Source organism: Protopterus annectens, chromosome 13.part0 (assembly GCF_019279795.1).
Source record: "Protopterus annectens isolate FY-2018-M chromosome 13.part0, PAN1.0, whole genome shotgun sequence".
NCBI lineage: Eukaryota > Metazoa > Chordata > Ceratodontiformes > Protopteridae > Protopterus > Protopterus annectens.
The window spans coordinates 831,363,248-831,374,788 of record NC_056747.1 but is presented as its reverse complement, the minus strand read 5'-3'; the positions used below and the strand labels follow the sequence as shown (position 1 = coordinate 831,374,788).

Genomic DNA, 11,541 nt, shown 5'->3' with positions numbered 1-11,541 from the left:
GCATTTCTCTGTCTTGCAATTACTGTATCACACTGTTCTCACTATTAACTCACGTGGCCAGTTTTTATCACTAACTGTGCCATTTTTTGTTAAATTTGTTAATTTACTTGTTAATTATTTGCTAATTATTGTTATATAACTCATTTCTTTACTGACTTGCTTCGTACATTGTTGATTAATATGTGTTCAATTTGATTGTTTAATACTGTCTATTTGTATGTATGGAGCTTTTCTCTCCGGGTCTCCGCTGAAAATGGGCATCATGCCCAGTCGGACATCACCCGGTAAACAAACAAACAAACAAAATAAATAAAGATATATATATATATATATATATATATATATATATATATATAGCTGACAAAGTTTGCAGATGACTGCAAACTGGGGGCCATAATCGACTCGCCGGCTGACACAAGCATCCTCCAAAAAGGTCTCACAGAGACGGATAACTGGTGCCAGAGCCATGGCCTAAAGCTAAATGCCAAAAAGTGCATAGTCATCCCCTTTGGGAAAAACAAAGTGCCCACAAATTACCACATAGGTGGTAATCCATTAAGTACGGAAGAAGTAATTAGGGATTTGGGGACCCAAGTAGATTGCAATCTCTCCTTTGACAATCACATTGCCAAAGTGGTTAGAAAGACATTCTATATAGCCCACCTTATCATGAAGGGGTTCACATCTAGATCAAGAGAGGTCATTGTGCCCCTCTACTCATCACTCATCAGGCCCATAATTGAATACCATGCCCCATTTGGGATGTACCTTACCTGACACCTGCTACAACTAGAAAGACCCCAAAAGTACCTCACCAAGAGGATCAAGGGACTCAAACAGATGCCCTACGCAGTTAGGCTAAAGAAACTCCAGCTCTACTCAGTTGCTTACCGCCTACTCAGAGGCGATCTGTGCCTGACGTATAAAGCCATGTCCAACCCAGAATTAATGGACATGCTCCACCTCAAGAAATCCAAATCCATGAGAACTACAAGCTCCAGTGACTTAAACCTCAGCACAGAAATAAATAGAACATGCTGGAGGGACAGATTCATATCCCAGGGGCTCCCCTCACTCTGGAACAAAATCCCAATCCAAGTCAGACAGAGCCCCTCAATGACCCTCTTCAAGAAGAATCTTGACGTTTGGATGGGAGATCGTAAATTTACCCCTGGGATCTCTTCTGTGTTACTGCTAGACAGAGGCACGGTAAATTAACCTTAAATGGGCTATCTTCTGTGACCTACTATACAGAGGCACAGTCAACTAATCTAAGAAGGGTGGCGAAAGCTAAACACACTCTGGCTAGGCTTGTAAATGCCCTAGGGCAGATAGCCTAGTATCAACCTATGACCCTATGGCTAACAGCAAATAATTTCTATTTGTTTTTTCAGCTATTTCCAAGATGTTACATCAGAGGGGTACACAGAAGGTGGCTATCTTTTGCAGTTAGGGATGAGGAGGCATGATGTACATAGATATGGCAGCAGTGACTTGAAATATAGGATTGTGGCCATTTGTCCCTTCATTTTCATCCCAATTTAATGCCAGATGAGGATACACAAAAAGTGACTACCTTTATAAGGTGGCATAGGGTGGCAAGTACTATTCCAGATATGATTTATGTAACAATTTCCACTAGAAGTATAAATGGTTTATCATTTGTGCGAACTACATTCTGTCGGCACATATGCTGCCTAAAATCAGAATGTCGTGCACAAAATGAAAAGTGCATGGGATTGTCGAACACACTTATGCGAATGCAGTAGTGCATTCGCATAAGTGTGTTTGACTATATGTATGTTGATCGCGGTACAGAGGGAATTGGAAATTAATCCATATCCCCACTGTAGTATGATCTCAGAGTTGGAATATATTAGTAGCAGGGGGTGTGGGGGGCTGCGGCCCCAGAGGGGGTGCAGGGGGGCTTGCCCCCCTGCAAAAATGTGATCTGTCATATAGGAGTTTGATTTACATCAGCTCCTATATGGCTATCACATAATTTTTTCAGTGACAATGTCAAATCAAATGTCTCGATCATTTGGGTCGACATTGTGAAGCAGTTGGGATTCTGGATTCGATGATTTACTTCGATATTGTGAACGGAAATTGTTTTACCTTTTGCAATATTGATAGTAAACCCTATAAATACCACATTGGCTCTTTCCTAGAAAGAATCTACTAGCCAAGTGGGACTAATCCAGTCAACAAAGGGTAGATAGTTGGATACATTGATAGACAGACAGATAAAATCATCACAAGCATTTCTCTTCTATGTTTGTTGTGCACTGCTGTTTTGTTAAATTTGACAATTAAGCCTAGGATACAATTCATATGTGTGTGATGTGAATTGACCTCTGAGATTGGCTACCTTGATGCGTACAGATGCTTGTTGCAGTGAATCACTGCTACTAAATGCCAGTTAAGAGTGACTGTGGACATCTCAGACTAAATTTTGGCAGGATGGCATGGATGCATGGAGGCTGGGCAGGATGGATACATTGGGGGGAGGGGGGTAGCATTACTAGACCTTAGAGTACAAACTGAAAAAATAAAACTATCTACACCCCTGATAGGCAATAATTTCAATAAAATTTTCACAACTGAGACAGCCAAAATATAATTAGAGGGAAAGGCCCTAATCCAAGTTCACGTTTGACTATTTTCGTATCACTGACTTAGAAGGTTGTCAGAATAAGAATGCATTTCCTGAAGTAAAAGAAATCTGTTACTTTAATAATTATCATTATTTGTTGGCTATAACGTTCTACTGTTTCTGAAAAATCAGAAAGGACGGGGTAACATTTTGAGCCAAAATTAGGGACCCTTGAAAAGTGTAAGTTTAATTCTGTTGCACTGATACACACATAATTTGACAAACGTAATAACGATTACTTTTAACTTTCTCGGGAGGTTAAAACACATTAATGACCTCAACCTACCTGACGCAAACAGCCTGCCCACCACACTTTGATGTAGTGACGACAGAACGTTGCTGAATTTTTACGTACGTGCCATCCAAGTACCTTTAAAATCCCACTCTCACAAGAGTACATTTTACCCTGGTAGACTTTATGGAACCGCCCATCAGATGATTTAAATAGATTCTATTTGTTGATTTCGGGTTTTGCTACGCCTCCTTCTCACCCTGATAGGATAAATGTTTACGGGTTTGCTGGTTTTAAACAGGTTCAGCAGACTGATTAGTAAAATATGTAGTTTGGTTGCATTGCAAATAGTCTTTAGTGCGAGGACTGGTTTATAAACAAAATAAGAGGACCGGGAGCTGTTGTTTGACTGTGAGGTAATCTTAAACATGCCACATATTTAGTGCTTATGTTTCCTCTCTTTGTACTGGCTGTTTTGGAGCTGATTAACCTCACATTTGTCTGATGTGGCTAATGTTTCTGCTAAGAAATGTGCTGGTTTATTAAGTTTTATTGAGAACCTACATGTGTGTTGCTCATATAGGTTGCTTCTTTTCATGAGTCGAGTTGTTTTATGTTTAGACGTTGATATTGTATTTTAGTGTCTTATGTACTCTGTTTTAAAAAGATGAGGAATTTATGACACGACTTTGGGAAGCATCTCTTGTGAGTTGTGATATGTCTTTTCCCCCAAAATCATGACTTACTAATTCTGTTTTTTTGCATTTTATTTTCAATATTGTTGACGGTACGAGCTGCCGGAACTGAGATTATTCATGCCACTTTCGGTATTCAGTCAATACATTGCTTGCCTTGATGGTACAGTCCCTAATATATTAGTAGAAACATCAAAATAAAGTCAAGGAGAGTCATTGGTGATTTTATTCTCTGTTGGTTGAATGTGGTTTGTTTTAATTACAGATCTTTCTGTAAATGAGAAATGACTCTACATAACAGAACGCAATTTTGTGTTACTTTAGTAACGTAAATATAGTTAAATGTTAAACGTTTAACTCTTGACAGACCGTCTGTATGTTGATATTGTTTATGAAAATGCACGCTTTTTCCCATTATGTAAGTAATAATTAGCTTTTAGAAATATATTAATGGTGCTTAATTGCATTGGACCCTAACTTATCCATCCAACTATTTAAACTTGAGTTTTGTGCCAACTCTTGCACAGAACGGATTTTGCATTATTTTGTGTTGTCCACAAACATGCCAGGTCGCCTGAAAAGGGTACATGGTTCATAATTGTAGGTTCATGGGTAGTTACTGGACTATTGACCTGAAGGTCTTTATAAGCGTATAGCCTTGTGCTCCAGTAGAATACTAGAGAAACCTAATATGAAGGATTTTGCCTAAACTCGAGAGCTTAGTTAGGAATGGCCCATATTTGGGAAGGTAATAGGTGAAATCCCTGGCAGGAAGTTACAGTTTCCTATTCAGTCATCTAGGCTACACGTAAACAGGTTCATAGAGGGGCTTTATTTGATGTGAATTGGTAGCCTATTCCAGAGTGGCAACTTCTGAGAGATGTATCCATCTCTCGAGCAGGTCCTGTTTATATCACAGGACAGGTTAAGGTCTCTGGAGTGGGTGACCCTTGTCCCATTTAACTTGTGGATGCAGGAGTGACCTTAGGTCATATGGTACTCTAGGCAAAAGGGCTCCACGGCACACCCCATCACAACACCTGGTGCCCCTATCCTAGTCTACTTACACTAAATAAACACTGAAAAAGTGCCCCTGTTAGAGCGGCGCCCTAGGTGACCTCCTAGTTGGCCTATGCCTAAGGCCAGCTATGCGCGGATATGCATCATTTCCATTGGATTTGAGATTGCTCTGTAAGCTAGACACAACTCTTCTCTAGTAGTCTGTACACTTGAGTACAGTGATAGTTAGTGACTTCAGTCTGTTAATATGACATGTGCTGGAGACCCTAAATTTTCTTTGTTAGAAATCTCTGAGGTCTCTCAAGTTTCTGTAGGTGCCTGGTAAGGGACGTACCAAAGGGAGCCCAGTACTCAGTTATTGGCCTGATGAGGGTCGAGTACAGGGGTGTTATGACCTCTGTTGCTCTTGAGTAATGCCTTTGCTAATGTGATGTGCAATGTAGAATGCCTTCCTTAACGCAGTCAACACATCGTGGTCAAAGTGTAGGCTACAATCAACTAGCATTCCCAAGTGTCTCACTACTGAGCTGTCACTTATATTATTATTTATATGATAGTCTGCAGGGATATCATTTTTACTGAAGAGGATGATATTGCATTTTTTTAGCACTGAGTTTTGAGTCCATTGCTTTGGTTTTTGGCACCAATCCCTGGTTTGTGTAATTCCCTCTTGGAAGTAAATTGACATTGTTTGGGGATTCAGTTATTGCACCCAATTTGCAGTCTTCAGCAAACTTAGTCAGTCACAGCCCCTCTGGTTGTCCTGAACCTCTGAGAAGTACATTCTAAACAATAGGAGGCCTAACACTGACCAGTGTGGAACCCCACTGGTGACAGGTCTGCTGGTTGAGATATAAAGTCCCATCATTGACTGAGTAATCTGTTGAGCCAGTTAGCAACCCACCTGATGACATAAGGGTTCATATTCAACTGGGAGAGTTTATCAATGATGCCTGAATGTGGAATTGAGTCTGAAGGGCTTGGCTAAGTCAGTATAGGTTGAATGCACAGATTTGCCTTAGTCTATGGCTGTGGTGACGTTTTTGAAGAATTCCACTAGGTTTAACAGGCATGACTTGCCTTTGACAAAACCAGACTTTGTCGGATCATGGGTTTGAAGATCATCTTTATCCTTATTTATAAGGTCAGTGATGATTCATTCCATGGCCTTACAGGTAAGGTTGGTTAAGCTTTATGGCTCTGTAGTTCCCAGGGTCTGTTGCTGTGCCCCCTTTATGTTGGGGAATGACAGTTGCTGTTTTGCATTCAGCAGAGACAAAACCAGTACTTGGGCTGTGGTCGAAGAAGAGAGTACCTAATGGAGTTGGTAACTTATGTTTTAGACCATTTTAAAGTGCACCTTGGAATGCCATCCGGTCTGTCTGTGTGTCTGTCTGTCTGTGTGTCTGAAATTTTCACCAAACCTGTCAGCTAATAGGTTAGCTGATTTTGGATGATCAGTGTGTGTGCGATGCCATCCACAACTTTTAGGTTACGGTTATAGCTGAAGAATGCCTTATGGTTAATCTTAGCTATGTTTGCTAAAAATATTTTGTAGTTGTCCTCTGAGAATTTTACAGGTTGTCTTATTTGTTTGTTGACAACCAAGTGAAATATCTGGAAGGTGACCAGAAAAACCACTGCTCGTACTTTAGATGAAATAAATTTATTACCAATTCGACAAACAATAAGCAGGTTAAGCGCTTTCAACTGTGAACAACAGTCTTCTTCAGAACAACATTATGCTTATGGGATCATGCTTATATACTAAATCATTTACATACTTAATTGTAAAATAACACTAATTACCGCCAAAACTTTAAAGGCATATAGCCCTCTGTCATTCAGTTACTTATTCACAGTATAATCAGTGCTCGGTATGTATTTAGTGACTACCAATCACTTATTCATACATCATCATTTTTTCATACACTTATAATAACATATCAATGTAGATAAAAATTGTAGATAAAAAATTTTTTTACAAACATGTAAAAAATGAAATAAATACTTTGGGTACATACATATATGAAATATATGAAATGTATGAAACATATGAAACACAAACTTAATAAATCTGACTGATCACTCTTAATCATCCTATTCTGTCTAAGACTACTGTATTCTTGTGTATATAGGAATGTATTAAAAATATATTGGAAATATATTATAAATAAATCCATGGAAGTTCATGTATTCTCATAAGAACATTGAACCATTAAATATATCACAAGTGTATATGTATTATTAATAAATATAACAGAAACTGCACCATACATCACCGCTTCATCACTGTTCTGATGTATGCTGGATGATGTGGGAAAAAAATAATTAATAATTGTAACCGAATACCACATACCTAATAAAAAATGGTGATATCAAAATAAAATAATATAATATGTTAGGATGAAATACCCTCCAATGGGTATGTGGTCTAATATATCGGTCCATGTCCACATGTATATAAAATGTATAATAATCGTTAAAAAGTACAAATGGACTTTGTGAGTCTACCCCTCTTGTATCATTATTAAACTTGCTTAAAGTAAAGCTAAAAATGGTTTGATACTCACGAAGTCATTAAGACCTGGTTTTCTGGTGGAGTCTGTCAAGATCTGCCATCTACTCTCACTTGCTGCTAACTCCATCTTCCAGTTCCCTCCAATAGGTGTAATAGAGATCTGATCTACAATAGCAAATATGAAACTATGATCTATCCCTTGTTCCATAACATGTCTGTATAACGCATTTTTACTATCACATTTCTGTATTCTATATGAATGTTCATATATGCGTTTCTTTAATTGTCTTTCGGTTTTACCAATATAGTGGGCATTGCAACTTATGCAGTTGGCTATATACACTACACCTTTACAGCAGCAGTTCCCAGCTTTACATCTAACAAGAGTATTGTTGATATCATCTAATCTGATGGTATTAGCTGTATTAATGTACTTACATTGTTTGCATCTTCCACACTTTTTGGTACTTTTATGCATATCTACTGTGTCCTTACTATAACTAGCTTTTTCCAACATCCTTTTAATATTGGGCGCTGTTTTATATACACATTTTGGGTATTTATCCCAACTTTGTTCTTTTCCTATAGATGTAATAATTGCCCAATGTTTTTCTACAATTTCTTTAATCAAATGTGTATAGGGTGTATATGTGAGTACACATACTCTTCCTTGGAATGTATTATGCCCATCTTCTTTGTCCGGCATTGTGTAACAACCTAACAATGGTGGGTATTTATTTCCCCATTCATCTTCCACATATCTAATTATCTCGTTAACCATTTTTATTGGATATGCACAATCTAAAAATAACCCCTTTATATTGTTGAGTTCCTCCTCCATAATGGTCCTTGTAGAGGACATCCTAGCTGCTCGAATGCACTGCCCTTTCACTATATTTTTAAATACATGTGGAGGATGGCAACTACTGAAATGTATATAGTCGTTTGAAAATGTAGGCTTTCTGTATAACTTAGAAATAAAACCCACGTCATCATGACTAATTGATACATTCAAGAATGCTATTTCAGTATTACTACACCTATGTGTGAACTTTAGAAAACTGGTGGTTTTGTTTATATAAGTCATGAATTCCTGTATTTTTTCTTTTGGGCCATTCCACATAATAAAAATATCATCCAGGTATCTGGCATAGTAAGAGATGTCTGAAAAATATATACTGTTGAATATATATTCTGACTCCCATTCTAGCATGACCAGATTTGCGAAAATGGGAGCACACGCTGCTCCCATGGCCACACCCCTTGTCTGTTTGAAGAATTCTCCCTGGAATACTATGTAGTTATGGTCCAATACTAGTCCCATCATATCACATATTAAAGATATCTTGCTCCATGTCAGGTCTGAATATTTCCTTAAGCTGTTGGCAAAAAATTCTAGGCCCTCGTCTTTGGGAATACTAGAGAATAGGTCCTGAACATCTATGGTGAGATAAGTTATGTTAGGATGCCATTTTTCTCTAGTTAAATCACCCAAAAATTTCCAGGAATCTTTCATGATATGAGAAATAGATTTATATATATCTTTAAGCCAACCATCTATAAGTTTCCCTATATTGAAAGTTTTGGAACGGGAACCAGATACTATTGGGCGAAGTGGTGGGTTCTCCAAACACTTGTGTATCTTTGGGATTCCCACCATCCTAGCTAATACAGGGTAATCTGTCTTTATAAAAGAATACGTGTCGTTGCATATTCTATTATCGATCAAATATTCTTCTATAGCTAAATCGATCCTTTTATAACCAATATTGATTTGGTTAATAGAAATATTCTCATAATTTCCTGATTCATAAAAAAGCTTATGCAGCGCTTCATTATAAACATTTGTATAATAAATTACTGCGCCACCGCCCTTATCGGGCTTCATGATTCTTATCTCTTTGTTGCTCATGAGTGTAGATAATGCTTCTCTTTCTAGTGTTGGGAGATTATCTGTACCCAACTGTTTGTTTTTCCTGGCATTTTTGTACGCCCAATAAATATCATTACAAACCAATTTTTCATAATTCAACACTTGCTGATTGTTATCAGGAATGTATGTACTTTTCTTTTTAAGATCAGTTCCTGCTATACCTATCTGTCCCTTCTCCACACTGTTGTTGGTGTTAAATTGTACAGCCAAGTTAAGTCTTCTGCAAAACATTTTAATCTCCTTAATATTATCCACTAGTTGCAGTCTATTATTTGGTATATATTTCATACCTTTACTCAACAATGATCCCATCTCACTGCTCACATCCATTTCAGTATAGTTATACACCTTGAAGCCTTCAAAAATAATAATTTTTGGATACGTACTGGTTGTATTATGATCCGTGGAAGCTTCACGTGTACTAATGTGACTTACATTACCTATCTTACTTTCTTCAATTATAGGTTTCGCTACTTCATCATCTTTCTTATACTGTAGTACATCATTTACATAGGTTGTAACTCTCTCATTGTTATCAGACATAATAGGGGTTATTGCATTTCCATAGATGTCGTTTAACGCTGTCTGTTGTAATTTCGTGCTGGAAAAAATCTTCCCCCCTGAAAATTTTCTTCCCTTACATTAGTTCTAACAGATTTTCTTCTGGATTGAAAGTTATTCACATCATTATTTCCGTCCCTAAAAGAAGGCCACACATATGCCCTATTGTTCTTATATAATTCTAAATCACGTGTGATCTTCCTATTCTTCCTATCCATAATAATCTGTATTTTGTTGTCTGCAATTTCATACTGCTTCCTATACAAATCTTTCCATGTATCGTATTCCTTATGACTTGTTATCATATTGTTAATATTCTCTAGTTCATTAGCCAACTTAATAAGTTTTTCATCCAAATGTTTAATTACTGATTTTATGAATGCATATCCAAAATTGTCAAATAATTCATTAAAATCCTTAATTGTCTCACTCCCATATTTAATTCCCAGCGGCAGTTTAAAAAATCTCATGCCTTTGGGTACTATCTTAAGTTTGAGACATTTGGATAAATAGCTACAGTCTAACTTAGTGTTTTTATATGAAATTAACTTCTTTCCATAATCAAAAATCATATCCTTCACAGACGTATGTGACTTATCCATCTTGTTAACCCTGTTATTAACAAAACCTCCGTCATCATCACAGAAAACAAAACTTTCATCTAGGAACTGTACCATCAACTCATCTTCCATACAGTCCCTGTTATAACATTTATTTTTATTATTGTTAACATTAACTTCGGCAATATGTCCATTGTGCTGCATAGAGGATTTAAGTCGACATGGACTGAAACATTCAAAATTACATGTCTTTGTAACAGTACCTTTAGAGGCCAACACGGCCTTAGATTTTCCATTCCCATACGTTCTCATACTGGGATATTCTTTCGGTCGTGCTCCGTTATGAAATGTTTCTTGTCGCCCTCTGCTAAAACTAAAATCGAAAGTGAAGTCCTGATCCATGGTATTGCCTGGATGTTCGTTACATATTTGGGCATCGCTGTGGTTGATTAAATCAATCCCTTCCAAATCAATGTCTTTACGCTTACTAGCTGTGTCGGTCATACTGTCCGCTTGTAAATTTCTACCCGTGTCGATATCCACGCTCCTCAGACCTTTAGGAAAGCCACGGTCGGGTGTTTGTATCATATTCCTTTCTTGGTGTCCAGAAGATGTTAAAGAATCAAAAGAGCGACGTTCTTTACGTTTCCCTGATGTCGTCACTTCCCCTGGAATGCGTACGTCTGTGTCGTCCGTTATCGGTCCTACGATCCTCTTCTGCACCTTCCCCTTGGAGGCATTTACGGTTACCAGCCCTGTAACCAGGTCCAATAGTCTATGCACTTCTCCCTGTAGGGTCGTGAGATCAGCTCTTAAAAGAGCTATTTCATCCTTCGACAATGAAGCAGCTATAGGTTCTTCCAGATCAGCCATCCTGAATACAACTCAGTAACTAATGAACGCTCAGCACACAACCAAGTGAAATATCTGGAAGGTGACCAGAAAAAACACTGCTCGTACTTTAGATGAAATTAATTTATTACCAATTCGACAAACAATAAGCAGGTTAAGTGCTTTCAACTGTGCCATCCGGTCTGTCTGTGTGTCTGTCTGTCTGTGTGTCTGAAATTTTCACCAAACCTGTCAGCTAATAGGTTAGCTGTTTTTGGATGATCAGTGTGTGTGCGATGCCATCCACAACTTTTAGGTTACGGTTATAGCTGAAGAATGCCTTATGGTTAATCTTAGCTATGTTTGCTAAAAATATTTTGTAGTTGTCCTCTGAGAATTTTACAGGTTGTCTTATTTGTTTGTTGAAGCAGAGGAGAGTGTTCTTCTAGTGCTGAGACTTTTTTTTTTTTTTTTTATTATTATTCTTGGACAGCAACTTCTTTCTCTCGTTGTATAACTTGTTAATGCTAGA

At 37.7% G+C, this 11,541-nt stretch overlaps 1 protein-coding gene across 1 annotated transcript in view; it reads left to right on the top strand.

Moving 5' to 3' along the window:
• The first annotated feature begins 3,221 nt into the window (after positions 1–3,221).
• LOC122787696 (BCAS3 microtubule associated cell migration factor) overlaps positions 3,222–11,541 on the top strand; it is a 4,651,713-nt gene continuing 4,643,393 nt past the window's right edge. The window contains exon 1 of the mRNA XM_044054546.1: positions 3,222–3,304. The gene's annotated coding sequence lies outside the window, so the exon portion shown is untranslated. The remainder of the gene's footprint in view (positions 3,305–11,541) is intronic.